The 22,170-nt window shown below is 44.2% G+C and overlaps 1 long non-coding RNA gene across 6 annotated transcripts; it reads left to right on the forward strand.

Moving 5' to 3' along the window:
• On the forward strand, positions 266-2,978 carry LOC109724646. Of its 6 annotated transcripts, none has more exons than XR_002220012.1 (5): positions 266-991; positions 1,263-1,326; positions 1,924-2,492; positions 2,579-2,641; positions 2,729-2,978. It is a non-coding gene; the product is annotated as an uncharacterized LOC109724646 (long non-coding RNA). The 6 variants fall into 6 exon arrangements; XR_002220011.1 differs by having other exon boundaries at positions 266-839; positions 955-991; positions 1,263-2,492; XR_002220010.1 differs by having other exon boundaries at positions 1,263-2,492.

Here is a 22,170-nt window from a genome sequence, read left to right on the forward strand (position 1 = left end):
GCATACAGAGAAAATAAAATTATGAAATCCTGCATATTAAATTTTGATCTACATGCCAACATCTATCCAATATCATTAAAGGGTGAACCCTTAACCCCTTTGCTGCGTTCTCCGTATTTTCAGGTCTCTCCCGTAACCCTTTTCCTGCGTTCCTCGTGATTTCGGACCTCCTGCTCAACTTGATTGGAGGCCTCCCCGCAATCTCGGTTAAGTGGGCCCCTTTAGAATAGTTTTATAGACCGGGTCTTTTTATACACCGGGTTTTTCTGTCCTTTTTTTTATACACTTGGTTTATACCATTCAACCTCTTCCTCTCTCTACCCTCTCTCTTCCCCAAAACCTGCCGACTCCCATTGCTGCTGCCGTTATTTTCGTCCTTTGCACAGTACAAAGGACAAAAATAGCGGCGGAAAGGACTCTTGCGCCGTTCCCAAATCCCGAGCTTCCGAATCCTACCCCTCCCATTCGAAACCCTAGCTCCTTCGATCAGGGAGAAGGGTTGGTGGCCATGGCGCTCTACCTCCTCTTTGAGTCAGCACCGACGAGATCGGCGAAGGGTTGGTGGCCATGGCGTAAGGCCTCGACGAGATCGGCCAAAACACCTAAGCCATGCGCACTTCGTCCTCGACTTCACGCACTTCGGCAAGTCATCAAATTCGTCGGCTTCTACGGAATCGCTTTTTTGTAGACATCTCCTCCTCCTACCAAATTAAGTTCGCAGCACTGCAGAAGTCGGCGCCGAGATCTGCATGAGGGGGCTGTTGTCAGTGTTGTGTCTGAGGCGGAGGACGCCGACTTCTTCTTCTTCTCCTTCTTCTTCTTCGGGACATCATCGCTCCGTACCCATCTCTTTCCCTCTCCCCATTTTTCCCCTTCTCTACGCATTCGAAACTCTTAATTAATTATTAATCATTATTATTATTATTAATTTTTTCTATATTTTTGGGATTTTAGGAGAAGGGCGAAGCCGCAGCGAACGGTGGTGGTGGTGGTACTACGAACCAAGGCAATATATATATATATATATATATATATATATATATATATATATATATATATATATATATANAGGGAGATATATATATATATATATATATATATATATATATATATATATATATATATATATATATATATATTGCCTGCTGTTGTTGGAATTATTTATTTATTTATTTATTTTTCTGAGGTTATTGGGTTTCAATTAGGAGTTTCGTTAGTTATAATGAATTCTAAATTCCTAATTTTCTTCTCTTATCTTTCAGAGTTAGCCTGAATGCTCCCTTATTCTCACTACAGAATCAGATTTCTCTTCTCAATCAAGCCAAGGTAATATTGGCCCTCAATTGTTCGAAGAAATGCCAAAACAAGTTTTTTAAAATATTTTTTAAGATTTTTCTTTAATACTCTCTTATACTCTCTCCTTTTTTTTATGGACTATCTCACTCTAGCAGGATTACCTCTCTGATATGAAAATTTTTCAAGCCTTGGGCTTGCCTAAGATGAAACAACTAATTAGCTCTTTGAATAGTAATTACTTTTTTTGTTAGTGCCCTCTGAACTACCTGTAAGGTAAGAATATTGGCTTCTGAACTACTTGAAACATCTAAAATGTTGATATAGCATTTGTACTGCAGTGGCTTCTTTGGTATTTGCAGTTTGGTGGTAAGTAGGTGATATTGTAAATTATTTACAGATAATCGTGGTAAGCTAATTGATGTTTTCTTAGAACATCTTGACTTGCATTTTTAGCAACCATTACTGAAATGTGTTTATCATTGGCATGTATTTGTATTGCATATATTCAATATTGCTGAGAAGAAAGATTCATCGGAAGTTGTTGTAATTCTAGCAAAGTTTTACTTTGAACATATAGATTGTGCGCATGAAATATGACTAATGAGATTAAAAATCTTGCCTCAACAGATATCCGCCGGAAATCGATATCGCTGAGGAATTGAAGTCAAAAACAAGTTTAATGCTATTGACTTTCGCCACACCATTTTTCCCTTACCATTTGCTGTGATTTACTGTACTAATTGGTTTATAATAATTGTAGGGAAAGTTGAAATAACCTCTGCCCAAGGTATGCGTTTGGTCGTCTACACTGTACTAAGTTCTAATATTTATTAGTGTAGTTTTTTGCTTTTTTTCCTTTGGGTTTGTGGGTTGGATTTGAATGTGTGGTGTAATAGTGGGCTCCTGCATTTGGTTGCACTACACTTACATTTGAGCGATTTGACCTCCTTCAGTCAATGCTTTTAACTTTATCAAATAATATGATTAATTTCAAATTTAAGACAAACGTACTTCATACAACCATTGAGTTTTCTTTGTAAATTTGATCAGTTAAATAATTTTACCCCACTGAGTTTTATGCAGGTGTACCAACAGGATGGCCATGAAATAGAAAAACATATAGGTTTAACTCTTCCCAAACATACTGAGAGTGACATATTTGGAGAAGCATCTCTACCAATGATTACTCACTCCAGGTGTAGTTACCTTTTCCCTCTACATGCTTTTGCATAACAGTAATGCTATACTTCGGTTGCTAATATGCTGGAATGGTTTTTATCAGGATTTCTAAAGATTAGACAGGACTATCTCCAAGTGTGGAGGAACCAAGTAAAAAATGACTTGGGTGATTTCCCTACGATTACCTCACTCCAAATGAGACTCTTTACCATCAAATCTAATTTTCTTCTTTTTTCAACTCTTAACTTCGCAGGCTCACAGAAGATGATGGACAACCAGCAGCAACAAATAATTAGGCTACTCTACATATTAATCATGCATTTTTTTGGAATTTCAACTCGAATTGATGCGATTGCCATATGGACAATTGATATCTGTATTAATCATGCATGTTTTTTGAATTTGGTGGTAAAATAATGACACTATTTTGTTAAGACTTACAACTTTAAAAAATATCTAATGTATGTAAGAATTTTTATTTCAGCGAATATTTTTTTTTATTACTAATTATTAATGTATATTTACTTTAAATCTATCGATCCGCCGCGAAGCGCGGGTCTTTAACTAGTTTCATAAATAAATGGGCCTCTTTATATCCGAGTTGGATTTTATAGTTGAGTTGGGATAAATATTAAATAACAAAATTTATATTTTATATATATATAATTATATATAGAAATATAATATATTTAAACTATCTAAATATTAAACATATGTATTTGAGCTTTTATTGAGCCAAACACAAGCGAGCTGACCACAGCTCTTGTTCGGTTCGGTTATTAAACAAATTAAAAAATTATACTCATGTTTGGCTCGTTTACTAAACGAGTGTTTCGATCTTGAAATCATTTGGAGTTGAATACAATTCAACTCATAAACAGCGAGCTAGATAGTGTCGGGCCAAGTATGTAGTTTATGCACTATATATCTTACACTATTTAATTTGACAATACTTGAGGACACGTGTCATGAGCACGTTAGCCCGTTCCACGTGTCGAGTTGTGGGTGTTATGGTCGCCCTCTTTCTCTCATTTTTCTCCTCACTCTCTCTCCCACCTCCTACAGCTGTCCTCTCTCTCAACCCTATTCCTCTCTCTCTCTCACTACAGCTGTCACTCTCTCTCACTTGTTAGAACAAATACCGCACAGAAATCTGATTGTGATTTAAATCTAACTAAATCTTATTATGAAAATAAATAAATCAACTTACAGATGATCAATAAATCCAAATAAATACTTAATTGATCCGGAAGCGTGCGAGGCACTGCCCTAAGGCGTATTCTCGTCCGTACGTGCGGGATTAACCGGAAACACCGCCCCAAGGTACGACCGGAATTCCTCCTCCTGCGAGCACGATCGTGAAGAAGGTTGACGGAGACTCTTTCAACACCCGATAACAAAGAGATTGATCAAAATAGAATCTAAAATAACATTTAAATCATTCTTTGCAATGTTCATGTATATCAATGAACAGCATGCAAAGCTATATATATATAGAGGGGTTATATGGTGTAACATTGGAATCAACCCCAACGTACAAACCTTATTATGCACCCTTAATTCATGCTTTAATGTGAAATAAAGGAGGAATAAATTAAATTTAATACATCCAATTAATTAACATAATAAAAGACAATAAATGTAAATAATTATAAAATTAAATGATATTTAGAGATTTTGGATTTTTTCACCAACATCACTAACATCACTAACTCCCTCTCTCTCTCTCTCTCTCACGATTCCTCTCTACCCCCCCTCTCTCTCTCTCTCTCTCTCTCTCTCTCTCTCTCTCAACCCTTTCTCTTACTAACTCCATCTCTCTCCAAATGGCTCCCTTACTCTCTTTTTATTATGCTCCTTCCCTGTTCTCTCTCTCTCTCTCTCTCTCTCCTCAAAATCCCTCATTTGCAAAGAATCAGGTTAAGGTGGTTAGGGTTTCGGTGTACCAATACCCGATATTCGAGGCTGGGTTGAGGGTGTGCATGGGGAAGGAGATGGCGATGGCGCAGATGAAGTACGTCGCGGCGGCAGTGCTCGGGAGGTTCGAGCTGCGGCGGGCCGATGAGGCAGAGAAGGAAGAGGCCCGAGGACGCCCCGCGGTGGTGGTGCTGCGGCTCACGGTGCACATGGAGGGGGGGCTGAGGATGATGGTCGTGGAGAGGAGGACGAGGAGATGAGAGGATATGTAATTAAGCTTTTGATTTAGGTGGTTAATTAATTATGAATAATGATAAATTAATTGTGTGGTTAATTAATGAGTTAATGTCGTTTGGTTTATTTAATTTTCAATCATATATAGTAGCAGTATTATAATGCATCATTTATAGTAATTGTATACAAGTTCTTTGGTATCTCAAAAATATTAGGCGGCGACAGAGGCAATCACGGCAACGACGATGGCGACGATTTGGGCAGTCACAGTGACTACGAAGTCTTAGGCGGCGATGATGACTATAGCAGCGGCGGCAACAATGGCGGTCACGGCTTGGGCAGCGGACACGGGGATGACGGCAGCGACCACAGTGGATGTTACAAGAACTAAGAGAGGAGTCAGATAACTTTGATTCAAAAATTTTTGGTATTCAAGGTGTTTGATCAAATTTTTTTTACTTACTAATCTTTGAATTTTTTATTTTTTAAATAAAATTTTGACATTAAAATTAAATTTTTTTTCCTTAAAATTTTTTTTTGTATGAATTTGCATAATTTTTAAAAATTTTGATTTTAGAAAAATAATTAGCAAAATTATATCTGATTTAGGTGCCTATTAACATTTAACAATTTTTTATATATATTTTTTCAATTTTTCTAGTTTTTCAATATTAAATTTGATTTTTACATAATTTTTTTACTATATTTTGTGATTGTGATTTCTACATAATTTTTTAGGTGAATATCTAAGCTATCTTGCACTCCAAAGCAAGTATCTTAAAATACTATTTTTAAAAAGTTCATTATTTTTTCATATTATTATTATTATTTCTATTTAATTATTTGATCAAAAATATTGTATTTATATTAGAATAAATAATATAATTTTATATTTGAATATAAAATTTTTTTTTTCATGTTTGTCTACAGTGAAGCGCGGTTGCTTCACTAGTATGAATAGTTTCAGTATACTATCAAAGATTGCATACAAAGAGGGTAATCAGACCGCTCTCACCATCGGCGCACACTTTAGCTCGCCGCTTCTTCTCGGAAGGGGGAAGGGATGATTGAGAGAGGTGATCAAGAGAGAGAGAGAGAGAGAGAGAGAGTCTCTAAGAGTGGGAGGAGTGATCGAGAGAGGTGAGAAGATGAAAGATTAGGAGTTTTTTAAAGAAAAATAGCCTTTTAGTGCTTTCTCTTGTTCTTCGGGTCAAATCCACAAGCATAGATCGACCTATGATCCAGCCTGCTCATAATATGGACCTTCACAAATAGGTAAAGTTGTAGTATGAAATACTGATTAGCACTTTGAGAGTGCTAGACCGAGTTGGATCTGTTTTCGCACAAAATAGTTGTGAAAACAGACTCTGAAAGTGAACTGAGTTAAAACTTGAGTTTCATAGTAGCTCCAAATGCCCAGAAGGTGTTGGGTGTAATATACCAAACTTTTACAATTATAAAGTTTTGGTAGGAACTAACTTAAAAATCTAATAAAATAGTTCCGACGAAGTTTGGGGAGTATTCGAGTATTTTCGGCACAAATCGAGTGCAAAAACGGACTCCAAATATTAAATCTGTCAAAACTGCAGATTTTATATTAAGTACTGATACTGAAATCTGGATACTGGTACGTAATACCAAATGAGAGAGATCAGTTCTCGGGTTTTGAGGAATCAAACCTGAGTACCGGTACGCGAACCCAAGTACCGGTATCCAGTACTCCAAAACTCAGTTTCGAGGGATGTTTCGGTACTTTCAGGTGAGAGCTTTTATAAAAGGGAGCCATCTCCCCTTTCCTCTGTTACCCCACACACGCACACACACAAGAAAGAAAGAGAGAGAGAAGCTCCTCTCTCTCACTCTCTTCTTCATCTTCTTCTTCTCCAACCCTTGGAGCTTGGGGGATCAAACTAGGAAGGAGGATTTGGAGCTAGAGGGCTACCTTCTCGAGAAAGAAGAAGCAAAAAGCTTTGGGGCAAAGGTTAGTTTTGGGATTTAAAACTAGGGTTTTGAATTTAAACCTTGTAAAATAGATTTTTATCAAACCCTAGGCTAATTTAGGCTACAAGTTGTAGATATTAGCACATGAAATTGAGTTTTGCCATGAATTTTGGATAACCTAGGTTGAAAAAGGGATTTTTTTTATGAAAGATTTTAAAAATATTTTAACCCTTTAAAACCCTAATTGAGGGTTAGGAAATCAAGTCGGGCAACTTGATTTCAAGAGAAAAAAAATTATTTTGGAGTTTGAAATTGATAAAGAGTGGATCGCTTATATAAACAAGGAAAGCTTAGGAGCAAGCTTGAAGATCCAAGAAATTGGCCCAATGCAAGTGTCTGCAAGCAATTGGGGGCACTATAAGGTGGGTTGTCCTTCATCGAAGTGATTAGGTCACTTCCACGCCCAATAGTAAAGTTTAATATTTGTATTACCTGTTGATACATGTATGTAATGATAGGTTAGTTGAAAAATATAGATGTATGAATCATATGTTACTAGATCAAATTAACTACCATTAGATGATGACATTAGGCATGTGAAAACATATAGGTATGTATATATATGTATGCTTAGACATGAATGAATGATATAGATTGAATTTCACTAGAGACATTAGCAAACTCAACAAGGACAAAATGTCATGAAAATTGTGAATCTTAGGTATGGACAACTAGGATAAGAAAGAAGATGATTCAGCATTGAACTTAGTGCATTGAACATAGGTTAGAAAATATAGTGGTAGGAAGACCACTTGGATTGGAATGTCAATGAACCTAGTGTCATTGAACATAGGTTGGAAAATATAGTAGTAGGCTGATCACTTGGACATGAGAATATAAACCTAGAGAGGTTGACAATATAGGGTAAAAGATGAACCCATGAGACTTGAAAAATGGATTCCGGAATCCCTAGGCTGGTACTTGCGGGTATGTGGTTCTTCTCGCCCGGCAAGTGATGTGTGGCTGCGGGTATGTTGGTTCTCCTCGCCCGGCAGCGTTTCATGCTCGCGACTTCACTGTTGCCTCTTTTGGACCTAGTAGGTGAGTTCTTCCCTTGTGTGGCCATACCCATCGGGAAGCTTACATAGTCATATATTTATATGTTGGACTAACTTGCTTATATTGCCTCCTTTGGACCTAGTGGGTGAGTTCTTCCCTTGGGTGGCCATACCCATCGAGAACTATATTTATAGTTGTAATATCCCGAACTCTTTTTGAGTAGTGAAAAGTGTAGTGTACCGGACTCCTACAATGATGAAGTTTCGGTGGGAACTAGCTTTAAAGCTATTAAATAAGTTCCAGCAAAGTTTGGGGAGCATTCGAGTGTTTTTGGCGCAAACCAGACGCGAAAACGGGCTCCAAAAGCTAAAATCTGCCTAAGTTGCAGAATTTGTGCTGAATACCGGTACTAGAATCGGGTACCGGTACTAGACTAGCCGGGTACCAGTACTAGAATCGGGTACCAGTACACAGTGGTAAAATGAGGAAAACATGCTTTCGGGTTTGGAGGTATTGGAGTCGGGTACCAGTACGTGAGCCCGAGTACTAATACTCAGCCTCCCAGAATTCTATTTTTGCGGGGTAAAAGTGTAAATTCACTGGGGGCTTATATATAGGGGTGCCCATCCCTTCCCCTCAGCTGAACACACACACACGCACACTGTGGGAGGGAGAGAGAAGCTCATCTCCCTCACCCTCCTTTTCCTCCTCTCCGACTCCGCGATCTTGGTGGAGATCGGACTCAGAAAGCTTGGAGGAGTGGTGGTTCGAGCTCTCGAGCGCTTGATGGCTTAGAACGCTTCCGACTCGAGGTTCGTTTTTAGGGTTTGAGCAAGGGTTTTGGGTTTAAACCTCCTAAATGGATTTCTAGCAAACCCTAGGCTAGCTAATCTAAGTGTCACGCCCTGCCCCGAAACCACTACCCATTTGGCACGGTTCGGCCGCGGCGGCAGGCCGCCGAACGGACAGCACCTCCCCTGTCCGCCCAAGGCTCAACAACAGGAATGTGCACAAGAATTTACCCAGGAAATTAAATTCTAAACATACACATTCACGAGGGCACAACCAGTGCCAACAATACAAAGAGCAAGTGATCCACAAGATACACGTGTGAAATAAAGAGAGTACTTTACTAACTATTACAATAGTTTCATCATTCCCATTTACATCATTTTCTCTAAATGAATACATTTTCCAACTCAAAATACATGGCTCTCCCAAATCCTTACCTACAATGAATCTCTCTCAATACATAGGTGACTAATGCAAAAAGAAAAGCTACTAAACTACCACAGTCTCACTGGTCGAGCGCGATGCCCTTGCCGCGGTCCTCCCTCGGCAACCCTGTACCTACCACTGCAAATATAGTGGGATGAGAACTATCTTCCATAGTTCCCAGTGGGCTCGGCCACCGACTTTGACGATCTCCCCACTAGGTCCAAGTGGGCACAAGTAACAACAGATAGATAGATAGATATGTATCCGAAAACTGTAAATGCAATAGTAGGAAAACTATGCTAGTATGCCCATAATCATGAATATGAATGCATGCATCATATAATAAAGGCTTTCTACCATGCTAACAAATTCGATCCATGTTCGAATAGCAATGTTCAATGACATTATTAAACCTTTACCTTTTTCCATTTACCCAATCTGTGGCGAGGCCCTAGGGCTCGCCTATAACTCACCTTTTAATCCCAAAGTAGGGAGGGAGCTCCAAGTGCACCCAAGCACGGGACCGTCTGCGGACCTCCATGTGGTCCGGACCACCAAGTGGTCCTAGTCGCGCGACATTCCGGAGTACTCGACAACAATCCCCTCCATGTGGGGATTGAATGGCTATACCATCCCAAACGCAGACTGTGAGCTAGATCTATCCTCTCCAAGTGAGAATACACTATCACTAGGGTCAACTACCCAATCCAATCCTCTCCAAATGAGGATGCTCTACAACTAGAGTCAACAATTCTCGCGGGATCATTTGTTCCCGACATTCATGCAATGCTATTTAGCTTTTTTAAATTCATTGTCCACAAGGCATTTTCTAAGGGATCCGCCTATCCCTAGGTCCATCGACCTCTAGTGTCATTTACACTACATTAATGCCACTCATCATCATTCAATGTTTGGATGCCACTCGTTTGTTCTTTAACAACAACACTACTTTCTATGTCATCAACACCCCCATCGGGCACATCTCTATCTTTCGCATCACAGGATCCACGTTCCGACCCAATCCTCACCTATCTAAGCCACCAAGCGTTCTAAGTACACTAGGTTATCATTTAGAAAGCATAAGGAATGGAGCTACTCTGCAATCCTACAATGCAACATGAAGAGATGAGATTAAATGCAAGCTAAGACATAGAAAGGAGTCCGAAAGCTTCGGGATGGCACACCCCACCTTTTACCGATGTAGAGGCTTCGGAAACGCTCCTCGGTGAACTTTACGAAAAGGCTTTAGCCTTCCTTGCCCAAATCCAAACTATCCGGGCCTTATTTTGCCGAGAACTCCACGCCGGCTCGCCGAATGCTAAAACCGACCTCGCCCCTACGTTTTGTGACCTACCAATAGGGTTTCCAAGGCTTCAAATAAGTTCAATCTCATACTTTCACAAAAACCCCATTTTGGAGCCCTAGGTTTGCACCTATAGCAAACTACCAATAAATCCCTAGGTTTCTTGGGATTGATCTATTTAGAAGCAAGCTTAGGGTCCATTTGACCCATTCCAAAGCATCAAAACCCAAAAACCCCAAGTTCTAAAAGCTACGGTTTATAGCTTACCTCTTGAGCTACCTCAATAGAGAGGAGAGAAAGAAAGGAAGATGGTCCAAGCCTTCTCTATCTTGTTCTCCTCCTTCTTCTTCTTCTCTTCCTTCTTCTTCTTCTTCTTCTCTTTCTTTTTTTCCTTCTCTTTTGTTCTTTCTTTCCTAGAGAGAGAGAGGGAGCAAGAGAGAGTGTGAGAAAGAGAGAGAATGAGAGGGTGTGAGGGAGAGAGAGAGCCCAGCCGACTCTAATAAAGGCCATTTTGCATTTAGACCCCTCAACTTTTCCTCCACTGCACAGCCCTCACTGGGCAGTTTTCGTCCAGAGGGACCGGTCCCTGGTCGGGAAGACCAGTCCCCGAGAGCTCTCCCTGCAGTCTGGGGACTTTTCGCGTTCGGGACTGGTCCTTACACGAGGGACCGGTCCCTGGGAGACTGGTCTCTCCTGAGAGACCGGTTCCCGAACGAGGAACCTTCAGGACTTAGCCAAATTTAGGCTTCCTCTCGCGGGTGTCATGCACGGGGACTGGTCCCCTCAACCAGGGACCGGTCGCATCGACCTCCCTCGCGACCCTCAACTACGGGGACCGGTCCTTCCCTCCAGGGACCGGTCCCCGAGAGCATTTTGGACATTTCCAACTCCCACAAAGGGTATTCTCTCGACAATTAGTCGATCCTGGATGAAGTGCAAATCCTCGGATTTCGAGAATTCACTTCCTTACATCCTCCCATCCTTAAAAGGAGTTTCGTCCTCGAAACGAACCCATTCTTTATTTTTAATTCAAATCCGTACCTTACTCCTCAAATAGATGAGGATGGTGTTTTCTCATCAAATCCTCAAATTCCCAGGTGGCTTCGCGATCCTCGTGATTGCTCCACCTGACCTTTACATAGGGAATTCTCGATTCCTCAACTTTCGCACCTCTCGGGCGATAGTCCCTATCGAAAACTCTTCATAGCTCAAGTCTCCTTTAAGTTCCAGCGGTTCATATAGCATTGCATGCTCGGAGTCGTGAATATACTTGCGGAGATTGGAGACATGGAATACATTGTGTACATCCGCAAGCTTCGGCGGTAAAGCAAGTCGGTAGGCCACCGTGCCGACTCGCTCCAATATCTCATATGGTCCAATGTATTGGGGACTTAGTTTTCCCCGCACTTCAAACCGCTTCACACCCCGCATCGGCGAAACTTTCAAGAATACGCGGTCGCCTACCACGAATTCTATGTCTCGACGGCGCCTATCTGCATAGCTTTGCTGTCTCGACTGCGCTGTGAACAATCTCTTGCGAGCAAGACGGACTTTTTCTTCCGCTTCTCGCAGAACATTGGGGCCAAACTCAGTACGCTCACCCACCTCACTCCAGTGTATAGGAGACCGACACGTCCGCCCATAAAGAGCCTCGAACGGTGCCATCTCCACACTAGCATGATAACTGTTGTTGTTGGCGAACTCGGCCATAGGTAGGTGGTCACACCAACTTCCCTTATAGTCGATGACACATGCTCGCAACATATCCTCCAGAGTTTGAATAGTTCTCTCTGTTTGCCTATCGGTCTGAGAATGAAATGCGGTGCTAAAGTCGAGCCGTATGCCAAGGGCTCCCTGCAGGCTTTTCCAGAAGTGTGAAGTGAACCGGGGGTCACGATTCGACACGATCGATTTCGGCACCCCATGCAGTCTCACTATCTCGTCAAGGTATACATGCGCTAACTTGTCACCCGACCACGTGGTGTGGATCGGCAAGAAGTGAGCCGACTTCGTCAATCGGTCCACAATTACCCAAATTGCATCGTGGCCGCCTGTTGAGCGAGGTAAGCCGACCACGAAGTCCATTGATATGTCATACCATTTCCAAACGGGGATTGGTAGGCTTCGAAGCTTTCCCGCTGGAAATCGACGCTCGGCTTTCACTTGTTGGCATGTCAGGCACTTTGCCACAAAACGTCCAATATCTCCCTTCATTCTCGGCCACCAATAATGCATTTTTAGTCCATGATACATCTTGGTGCCGCCCGGGTGATCGGCATATGGAGATCGGTGTGCTTCCTGTAGAATCAATTCACGAAGCTCTCCATGTTTCGGCACACACCATCAGTTTCGAAACTGAAGCGTACCATCGGCGTCTGCCTTGAAATCGCCGCCATGCCTTTCCTCGATGTTTCGTCGCACCTTTTGGAGTTCTGAATCTGCGGGTTGCAGATCTTTGATCCTCTCCAACAAGGTCGGTTCGACAACGAGTGCCATTAGCTGAGTCAGGACCTCGGGAGCAACCACTTCAAGGTCCAATCGCTCCATATCCAGCCACAAGAGTGTTTGCTGGGTAACATCGAATGCGAGGTTCTTCGCCGACTTCCTACTAAGTGCGTCTGCGACCACATTTGCCTTCCCGGGGTGGTAGAGGATATCAACATCATAATCCTTTAACAACTCCAACCACCACCGCTGATGCATGTTGAGCTCCTTCTGTGTGAACAAATACTTCAAGCTCTTGTGGTCGGTATAGATCTCACAATGGGCACCGTATAAGTAGTGCCTCCACAGCTTCAAGGCGAAAATCACCGCCGCTAGCTCCAAATCATGGATGGGGTAGTTCCTTTCATAGCTCTTCAATTGACGGGATGCGTAGGCGATCACCTTCCCGTTTTGCATCAATACACACCCCAATCCAAGATAGGAGGCGTCACTGTAGACTACAAAGTCTTCGCCCTGCACCGGTAGAGCGAGCACCGGAGTCGAAGTCAATCTTTGCTTCAACTCTTTGAAACTCCGGTCACATTCTTCGCTCCAAACGAACTTGGTGCCCTTCTGAGTCAGGCGGGTAAGTGGAATCACTATTTTGGAAAAGCCTTCCACAAAACGCCTATAGTAGCCCGCTAAGCCCACGAAGCTTCGAACCTCCGTGACATTCGTCGGGCGCGGCCAATCTTTGATTGCCTCAACTTTCCTCGGGTCTACAGAAACTCCACCCGCGAAAATCACATGCCCTAAGAAGGCGACCTCGCGGAGCCAGAAGTCACACTTCTTCAATTTGGCATATAGCTTCTCCTCCCGAAGGACTTGAAGCACTATCCTCAAATGCTCGGCATGTTCTTCGTCGCTACGAGAATAGACCAATATGTCGTCTATGAAGACCATGACAAATCGATCCAAATACTTCTTGAAGACACGGTTCATCAAATCCATAAATGCCGCTGGAGCATTCGTGAGTCCAAATAGCATGACCGTGAATTCGTAGTGTCCATACCGCGTACGAAACGCAGTTTTCTGCACATCCTCCGGCTTGATCTTCAATTGGTGGTAGCCGGATTGCAGATCTATCTTCGAGTACACACACGACCCTTGCAACTGATCGAACAAGTCATCGATCCGGGGTAGTGGGTACTTATTTTTTTATCATGACTCTGTTCAATTCTCGATAGTCCACGCAGAGTCGAAACGATCTGTCCTTCTTCCGTACAAACAACACCGGGGCTCCCCACGGTGATACACTCGGCCAGATAAATTGCTTGTTGAGGAGGTCTTGCAATTGACTCCTCAACTCCCTCAATTCCGCCGGCGCCATTCGGTACGGGGCCTTCGAGATCGGTGCGGTACCGGAACCAAGTCTATGACGAACTCGATCTCCCGATCCGGTGGTATCCCCGGCAACTCCGTGGGAAATACATCCGAGAACTCCCGCACTACCGATAGCTCCTCTAACGTTGGAGCTACACGTTCCACCTCCACAACAGTCGCTAAGAATGCCGTGCAACCGCTGTTAACTAATTTCCTTGCTTTCGTCGCCGACAGCGTCGCAACGAAGCACGAGCTTTGACAAGCCCGATATGTGAACTCCTCCTGTCCTGGTTCACGAAAAGTGATCACCCTGCTCTTGCAGTTGATCGTCGCGTGATACTTCGAGAGCCAGTCCATGCCCAGAATGATATCAAAAGCCTCAAGCTTCTGGAGTTCCAACGTCCGGATAGGCACAATCCAGTCGCCTATTTGTACGGGACATGACGCACACTCCGAGTAAGTGTTAAACGTCGACCCAGGGCCCTCCACTCGCCACTTGTCACTCGCCTCTATGAGAATGTCATGCATGCATGCGAATGATCTACTTATGAATGAATGCGCGGCTCCTGTATCAAATAAAGCCCTGGAGCGAACTCCATTAATCAAAATCATACCTGCCACAAGGCGATGCTCCTCCGCCTCCGCAGGTTCCTCAGCTTGGACCTGAGCGGCGAACACCCGTCCGCTAGGGGCCGATCGTGCCATATCAGGTTGACGCGACGTCATTGCGCGTCCAGTCGACGCAGCCGTTGGTGGAGCTCCTCCATAATGAGCCGGAATCGCCGGCGCCGATGCAATCGATGGGGCAGGTGAGGCTCCTCCTCCCGGGCAATCTCGAATGAAGTGCCCTGGCTGCCCACACTTGTAGCACTTGCCTTGGCCTTGCTCACAGCGCGAGACCGGATGGTCTCCGCCGCATATCATGCATCGCCGCACTCCACCGCCCTTCTGTTGAGTGCGCGAATACTTCGGGGGCTTCTTGTAACGTGTCTGTCCCCCCAAACTACCGCCACCTTGGCGTTTCTTGCCCTTGTCCTTCGACTCGGCCAAAGCCTCACACTTCTCCCGAACGTGGGCATCTCCGTGCTCTGCCCATAGGGCTCGATTGAAGACCTCCGCAAAGGTCGTGAGCTTAAGTATTTACACGGCCTTGTAGATCCCCGGCCGAAGCCCTCGCAAGAACCACTTGGCCCGGTCCCGGTCATCCTTTACAACATCCGGGACGCAGTTGATAATATGGGAGAATTCTTGCTCATACTCTGCCACTGTGTGGTCTCCTTGCTCTAGCTTGCGGAACTTCTCCTTGAGCTTCCGCTTCAACGTATCGGGGAAATAGTTGGCGAACATCTCCCGCTTGAATTCCTCCCACAACATTGGCGGAAGGCCAGGAAGCCGATCCTGTTTGACGCGCTTCCACCAAACCTTCGCCGCCTTTTCCAAGCAATGGGTGGCGAGATACACCTTGTCCCTCTCCAAGGTATGCAAGTCGTCGAAGAGGGTTTCCATCGAGTCGATCCAAGACTCGACCATCTCCGGTTCCACCTTCTCGCCCTCAAAGGTTGGCGGATGGAACTTGTTTAACTTGATAAGAGCCGCCAATGCGCGCTCTCCCTCCACGTCTTCGGCCGACACATTGAGGGTAGCCGATCCCGATGCCGCCTGTGGTGCGATCGCTGGCGGTGGGCGCGCCGTCACCGGAACCGCCGCTACGCCCTCACCCTCTGCCGCTCTAGGTATATTCATTTACCGTCGCAGCTGACACCGCGATCTGCCGCTCTAATAGATCCTGGAGCCGCTCGAATCTGGTTTCTTGGCGCTGCACCACACTGGTCAGCACGGTCACTTGCGCTTGCAACCGATCGATCATGCTCGGTTCCTCCTGCTCGGGCACCTCGGGAATCGGTGCAGGGGCAGTTCTATGTGTGTAGCGTCTTGGAGACATCAGTCCCTGAAACGCAATTACTTGGTCAGTCCTCTTAACCAATTACCTCGTCGCAATTACGACACATGACGACCCAACAACAAAATCGGGCGGAAGCACACAAGTGTACTCATTCTAGACTCTTGGTTTCATGTCGTCGGCCGCCGACACAACCACCTCAAGACAAGAACTCATACCACTTGAATCCGTCTCTAATCACAACTAGAGACACATTACCAACTTCGACCCAATCGAATCAACTTCCGCCATCGCTATAGGTTCACGTTCCGCTCACGCACCTATAACCTTAGGACTTACCAACCTAGGGTCTCCTAGGTTATCCTAGACTCTCCCTTTACTTACTCTTATCGCTCTGATACCACGCTCTGTCACGCCCCGCCCCGAAACCACTACCCATTTGGCACGGTTCGGCCGCGGCGGCAGGCCGCCGAACGGACAGCACCTCCCCTGTCCGCCCAAGGCTCAACAACAGGAATGTGCACAAGAATTTACCCAGGAAATTAAATTCTAAACATACACATTCACGAGGGCACAACCAGTGCCAACAATACAAAGAGCAAGCGATCCACAAGATACACGTGTGAAATAAAGAGAGTACTTTACTAACTATTACAATAGTTTCATCATTCCCATTTACATCATTTTCTTTAAATCAATACATTTTCCAACTCAAAATACATGGCTCTCCCAAATCCTCACCTACAATGAATCTCTCTCAATACATAGGTGACTAATGCAAAAAGAAAAGCTACTAAACTACCACAGTCTCACTGGTCGAGCGCGATGCCCTTGCCGCGGTCCTCCCTCGGCAACCCTGTACCTACCACTGCAAATATAGTGGGATGAGAACTATCTTCCATAGTTCCCAGTGGGCTCGGCCACCGACTTTGACGATCTCCCCACTAGGTCCAAGTGGGCACAAGTAACAACAGATAGATAGATAGATATGTATCCGAAAACTGTAAATGCAATAGTAGGAAAACTATGCTAGTATGCCCATAATCATGAATATGAATGCATGCATCATATAATAAAGGCTTTCTACCATGCTAACAAATTCGATCCATGTTCGAATAGCAATGTTCAATGACATTATTAAACCTTTACCTTTTTCCATTTACCCAATCTGTGGCGAGGCCCTAGGGCTCGCCTATAACTCACCTTTCAATCCCAAAGTGGGGAGGGAGCTCCAAGTGCACCCAAGCCCGGGACCGTCTGCGGACCTCCATGTGGTCCGGACCACCAAGTGGTCCTAGTCGCGCGACACTCCGGAGTACTCGACGACAACCCCCTCCATGTGGGGATTGGATGGCTATACCATCCCAAACGCAGACTGTGAGCTAGATCTATCCTCTCCAAGTGAGGATACACTATCACTAGGGTCAACTACCCAATCCAATCCTCTCCAAGTGAGGATGCTCTACAACTAGAGTCAACAATTCTCGCGGGATCATTTATTCCCGACATTCATGCAATGCTATTTAGCTTTTCTAAATTCATTGTTCACAAGGCATTTTCTAAGGGATCCGCCTATCCCTAGGTCCATCGACCTCTAGTATCATTTACACTACATTAATGCCACTCATCATCATTCAATGTTTGGATGCCACTCGTTTGTTCTTTAACAACAACACTACTTTCTATGTCATCAACACCCCCATCGGGCACATTTCTATCTTTCACATCACAGGATCCACGTTCCGACCCAATCCTCACCTATCTAAGCCACCAAGCGTTCCAAGTACACTAGGTTATCATTTAGAAAGCATAAGAATGGAGCTACTATGCAATCCTACAATACAACATGAAGAGATGAGATTAAATGCAAGATAAGACATAGAAAGGAGTCCGAAAGCTTCGGGATGGCACCCCCCACCTTTTACCGATGTAGAGGCTTCGGAAACGCTCCTCGATGAACTTTACGAAAAGATTTTAGCCTTCCTTGCCCAAATCCAAACTATCCCTACCCTATTTTGCCGAGAACTCCACGCCGGCTCGCCGAATGCTAAAACCGACCTCGCCCCTACGTTTTGTGACCTACCAATAGGGTTTCCAAGGCTCCAAATGAGATCAATCTCATACTTTCACAAAAACCCCATTTTGGAGCCCTAGGTTTGCACCTATAGCAAATCACCAATAAATCCCTAGGTTTCTTGGGATTGATCTATTTAGAAGCAAGCTTAGGGTCCATTTGACCTATTCCAAAGCATCAAAACCCAAAAACCCCAAGTTCTACAAGCTAGGGTTTATAGCTTTCCTCTTGAGCTACCTCAATAGAGAGGAGAGAAAGAAAGGAAGATGGTCCAAGCCTTCTCTATCTTGTTCTCCTCCTTCTTCTTCTTCTTCTCCTCCTTCTTCTTCTTTTTCTTCTCTTTTTTCTTCTCCTTCTCTTTTGTTCTTTCTTTCCTAGAGAGAGAGAGAGGGAGCAAGCGAGAGTGTGAGAAAGAGAGAGAATGAGAGGGTGTGAGGGAGAGAGAGGGCCCAGCCTACTCTAATAAAGGCAATTTTGCATTTAGACCCCTCAACTTTTCCTCCACTGCACAGCCCTCACTGGGCAGTTTTCGTCCAGAGGGACCGATCCCTGGTCGGGGAGACCAGTGCCCGAGAGCTCTCCCTGAAGTCTGGGGACTTTTCGCTTTCAAGAACCGGTCCTTACACGAGGGACCGGTCACTGGGAGACCGGTCTCTCATGAGAGACCGGTTCCCGAACGAGGAACCTTCAGGACTTAGCCAAATTTAGGCTTCCTCTCGCGGGTGTCGTGTACGGGGACCGGTCCCCTCAACCAGGGACCGGTCGCATCGACCTCCCTCGCGACCCTCAGCTACGGGGACCGGTCCTTCCCTCCAGGGACCGGTCCCCGAGAGCAAAATCTGCTGAGTCCAGATCTTGCTTATTTGCTCTCGCGGACTCAACTCCAAAGCACTTTTTGTGTTTTGGACATTTCCAACTCCCACAAAGGGTATTCTCTCGACAATTAGTCGATCCTGGATGAAGTGCAAATCCTTGGATTTCGAGAATTCACTTCCTTACACTAAGCTACAAATGGTAGAGATTAGCAAGTGGTTTGGGCTTCTCCTCTAGTTATGGGAAAACCCTAGGTTAAAAAGAAGAATTTCTTGGTGGAGGGTTCTAAAAGTGTTTTAACCCTATGGAACCCTAATTGAGGGTTAGAAAATCATGTGAGGTCACTTGATTTCACAGGAAATGATCATTTAGTGATTCGAAAATGGTAACGAAGGATCTTTTGTATAGGGCATGGAAAGCTTAGGAGCAAGCTTGGAGATCGAAGTGGTTGGCCTAATTGCAAGTGTCTACAAGCAATTAGGAGGCTTGAAAGGTGGGTTGTGCTTCACCGAAGGTGGGTTGTGCTTCACCGAAGTAACTAGGATCATTTATTGTTGATGCATGTATGTAATGATAGATTATTTGGTTAAATGAGTGAACATGTATGGTATGCTACTTAGGATGAATAATCTATCATTAGACAAAAACATAGGCATGTGGAACATATAAGATGTAGACAACTAGGATAGAAAATAATTGATTGGGTATTAAACCTAGTGTCCTTGAACATAGGTTGGACATTGAACCTAGAGTCGGGTGAACCTAGTTGGAAGAACATAGGACCTAGTGTTGTTGAACCTAGGTTATGAACATAGTGGTATTGAACCTAGTGTTATTAAATATAGCTTGAGAAACAAAGTGGTAGAATGACCACTAGGATATGAATAGCTTGAACCTAGAGAGATTGACATTATAGAGTATGTGACCAACCCTTGAGACTTGAAAAGTGGATTCCGGAATCCCAGGACTTGTGAATATCGATAGTTCTCGGCCGTGGGTGCATGTGGCATATTCCTCTCCCACCGCAAGAACTTCGAGAATATGGTTATGGAAGATTCTTGGCCGTGAGGGTGTATGTGGCATATTTCTCTCCCACCGGAAGAATCTTCGAGCGCTAGGGTGTATGTGGCATGTTCCTCTCCCTATCAGGGATCTCAGTTGCGGGTGTATGCAGCATGTCCTCTCCCACCGGGAGATCCCTGTCCACGGGTGTACGCAGTTTTTTGCGCCGTTGGGCGATTTGGTATGTGGATTAAAGGATAAGATGTATGTGGCAGGTTCCTCTCCTCAGGCCTGGATGCACGCGGTATTCCGCGGATGATTGACTCAAGACCGAGCCGGGTGGTATAGTTTGGCTAAGGTAAGAGAACCTTAGAAGTGGATTGTAAATGATGCGAGTAGTTAAATAGAAATGGTAAATCTACTTGTATTGCATTCATATTGCATAATTGCATGTTGTGAGGCATAAGCATGATAGTTATTGGTTGCATGAAATTATATGCTTATACATATTTCTGTTGGACTAACCTACTTATTTTGCCTTCTTTGGACCTGGTGGGTCGAGTTCTTCCTTTGGGTGGCTGTACCCACTAGGAACTATGTATATAGTTCTCACCCCACATTTTTCAGGTCCACACGTGTGCGGCGCAGCGACGCGAGGAAAGGACGTAGCTCGATAGATAGCACCCTACCACTGAGACCAGAAATAGAAGCGAGTCTGCCTAGCTTAGGGGTGTAAGAAAAGAACGAAACAATTTGTAATAAAAATGATTGTATTTGGAAGTTGAATATAAACTTGATGTAATTGGGATGTAAAAGAGCTGAATGCTTGTAATAGTATAGTATTTATATTTTTGATACCTTCTTTATGCAATCGATGTTTAAATTTTGTTCCTGTTTGGAACCTTCTGAATTCTACTGTTGCGACGCCTTGAATGTACAGGGGAACTCTATCCGTTAGGCAGTCTGTTGGCGCACCTGATCCGACCAAAGTGGCGGATGTTCAGGCGTGACAATAGTTCTCACTCCTATATTTTTCAGGTCTACACGTGAGCGGCGTAGCGGCACAAGGAAAGGGCGTAACTCGATAGATAGCACCCTACCACTTTATAACCAAGATAGATGTACCTCTACTACGTAGCTTAAAGGGAAGAAAATGTAAAAACAGCTTGGTTGTATACGGACATCGAGTGGCGGGGCGACGTTCACCAGGTGTAGCCATTCCTGTCAGGTGGGGCCTTGAAGTGCCAGGTGATTTTTGGGTCCTAGGCGATTGTCTTAACTGCCGGTGCCTGAGCCACTCTTCCTACATAGAGCACGAGAGCTACTGCTAGCGTCTTTACGGAGACGACATTAAGATCAATTACGATCGTGACTTCAGTAGGGCTACTAAGGTGTAGCCCAAGGTTTTGATAGCGGCCGTTTAGGCGACTACAACGTTGGTGTTGCTTTCTCAGATTTTGGGTAGGGTTGTGATGCCTACCGTACCTTCATGATTGCTGGTGGAATCGCCGATGTGGGTCTTTTAACCTTTAGCTAGTTCATGCATCAAACTGACATGTACTAGAATTGGGTAGACATAGTTTTGTTGTCAGGTTTCTTTTGATGCACATATCGTTTGTGGTCATCCTAACACTCAAATTGGTGTGTTGTCGATAGTCGGTGGTTTTAGTAGGATTCGTCTTGACTCGAGATACTCCAGCGTATTGTTCGAGTTCTTGGAGCTTTGGGTATAGTTCGGTTGTGGTACGGAAATCGGTTAGAGAAACCGTTTCCTAAAGCCTCAGTTTGTGCGGTTCGTTGCTTGGTGTCACTAGCAGCTTTTGGATGTTGAAAGCTAAGGGACTTCCAGTGAGTCGGTTCAAGGTTGATCTGATTTCGAATGTCTACTTGCAAAGTCGATGTTTCGACAAGTTTGGTTGTGAACTTTTGGTTCAGTAAAGATGTATCGGGTGGCTAGATACTTCAATGTGTCGCGCTTCCAACTTGTTGTTGGTAGTGGATCTTTGGGTATTTCGCTTTTCTTTTGATAAGTACATTGGCTGCAGACAATGTACTGTCGAAAGTTGGGACAAAATACCCTTTCCCCGTTTGGGACTTTTGGATTGGATCAGTGTTTTTTCTAGATTATCTTGTGAGAAAGGTTGAGTGATGGTCATCTCTGATGTCACGCCCCGCGACCGCCCGCTTATTTAGCCGGGTCGCGGCACGCCAATAGACCGCCGAACGGACAGGGTTCCCTTGTATCGCGGACAGAGTCTCCCCTGTACATTCAAGGCGTCGCAATCAATACAATGTACAAAGTTCCAACCAAGAACACATTTCAATCAAGGATTGCATAAGGAAGTATCAAAAACATAATCTACTTGTTATTACAAGCATTCACATTCATACATTTTACATCCCAAATACTTATTACATTCAACTTCC

This window comes from Ananas comosus, linkage group 19, assembly GCF_001540865.1.
Source record: "Ananas comosus cultivar F153 linkage group 19, ASM154086v1, whole genome shotgun sequence".
Classification (NCBI taxonomy): domain Eukaryota; kingdom Viridiplantae; phylum Streptophyta; class Magnoliopsida; order Poales; family Bromeliaceae; genus Ananas; species Ananas comosus.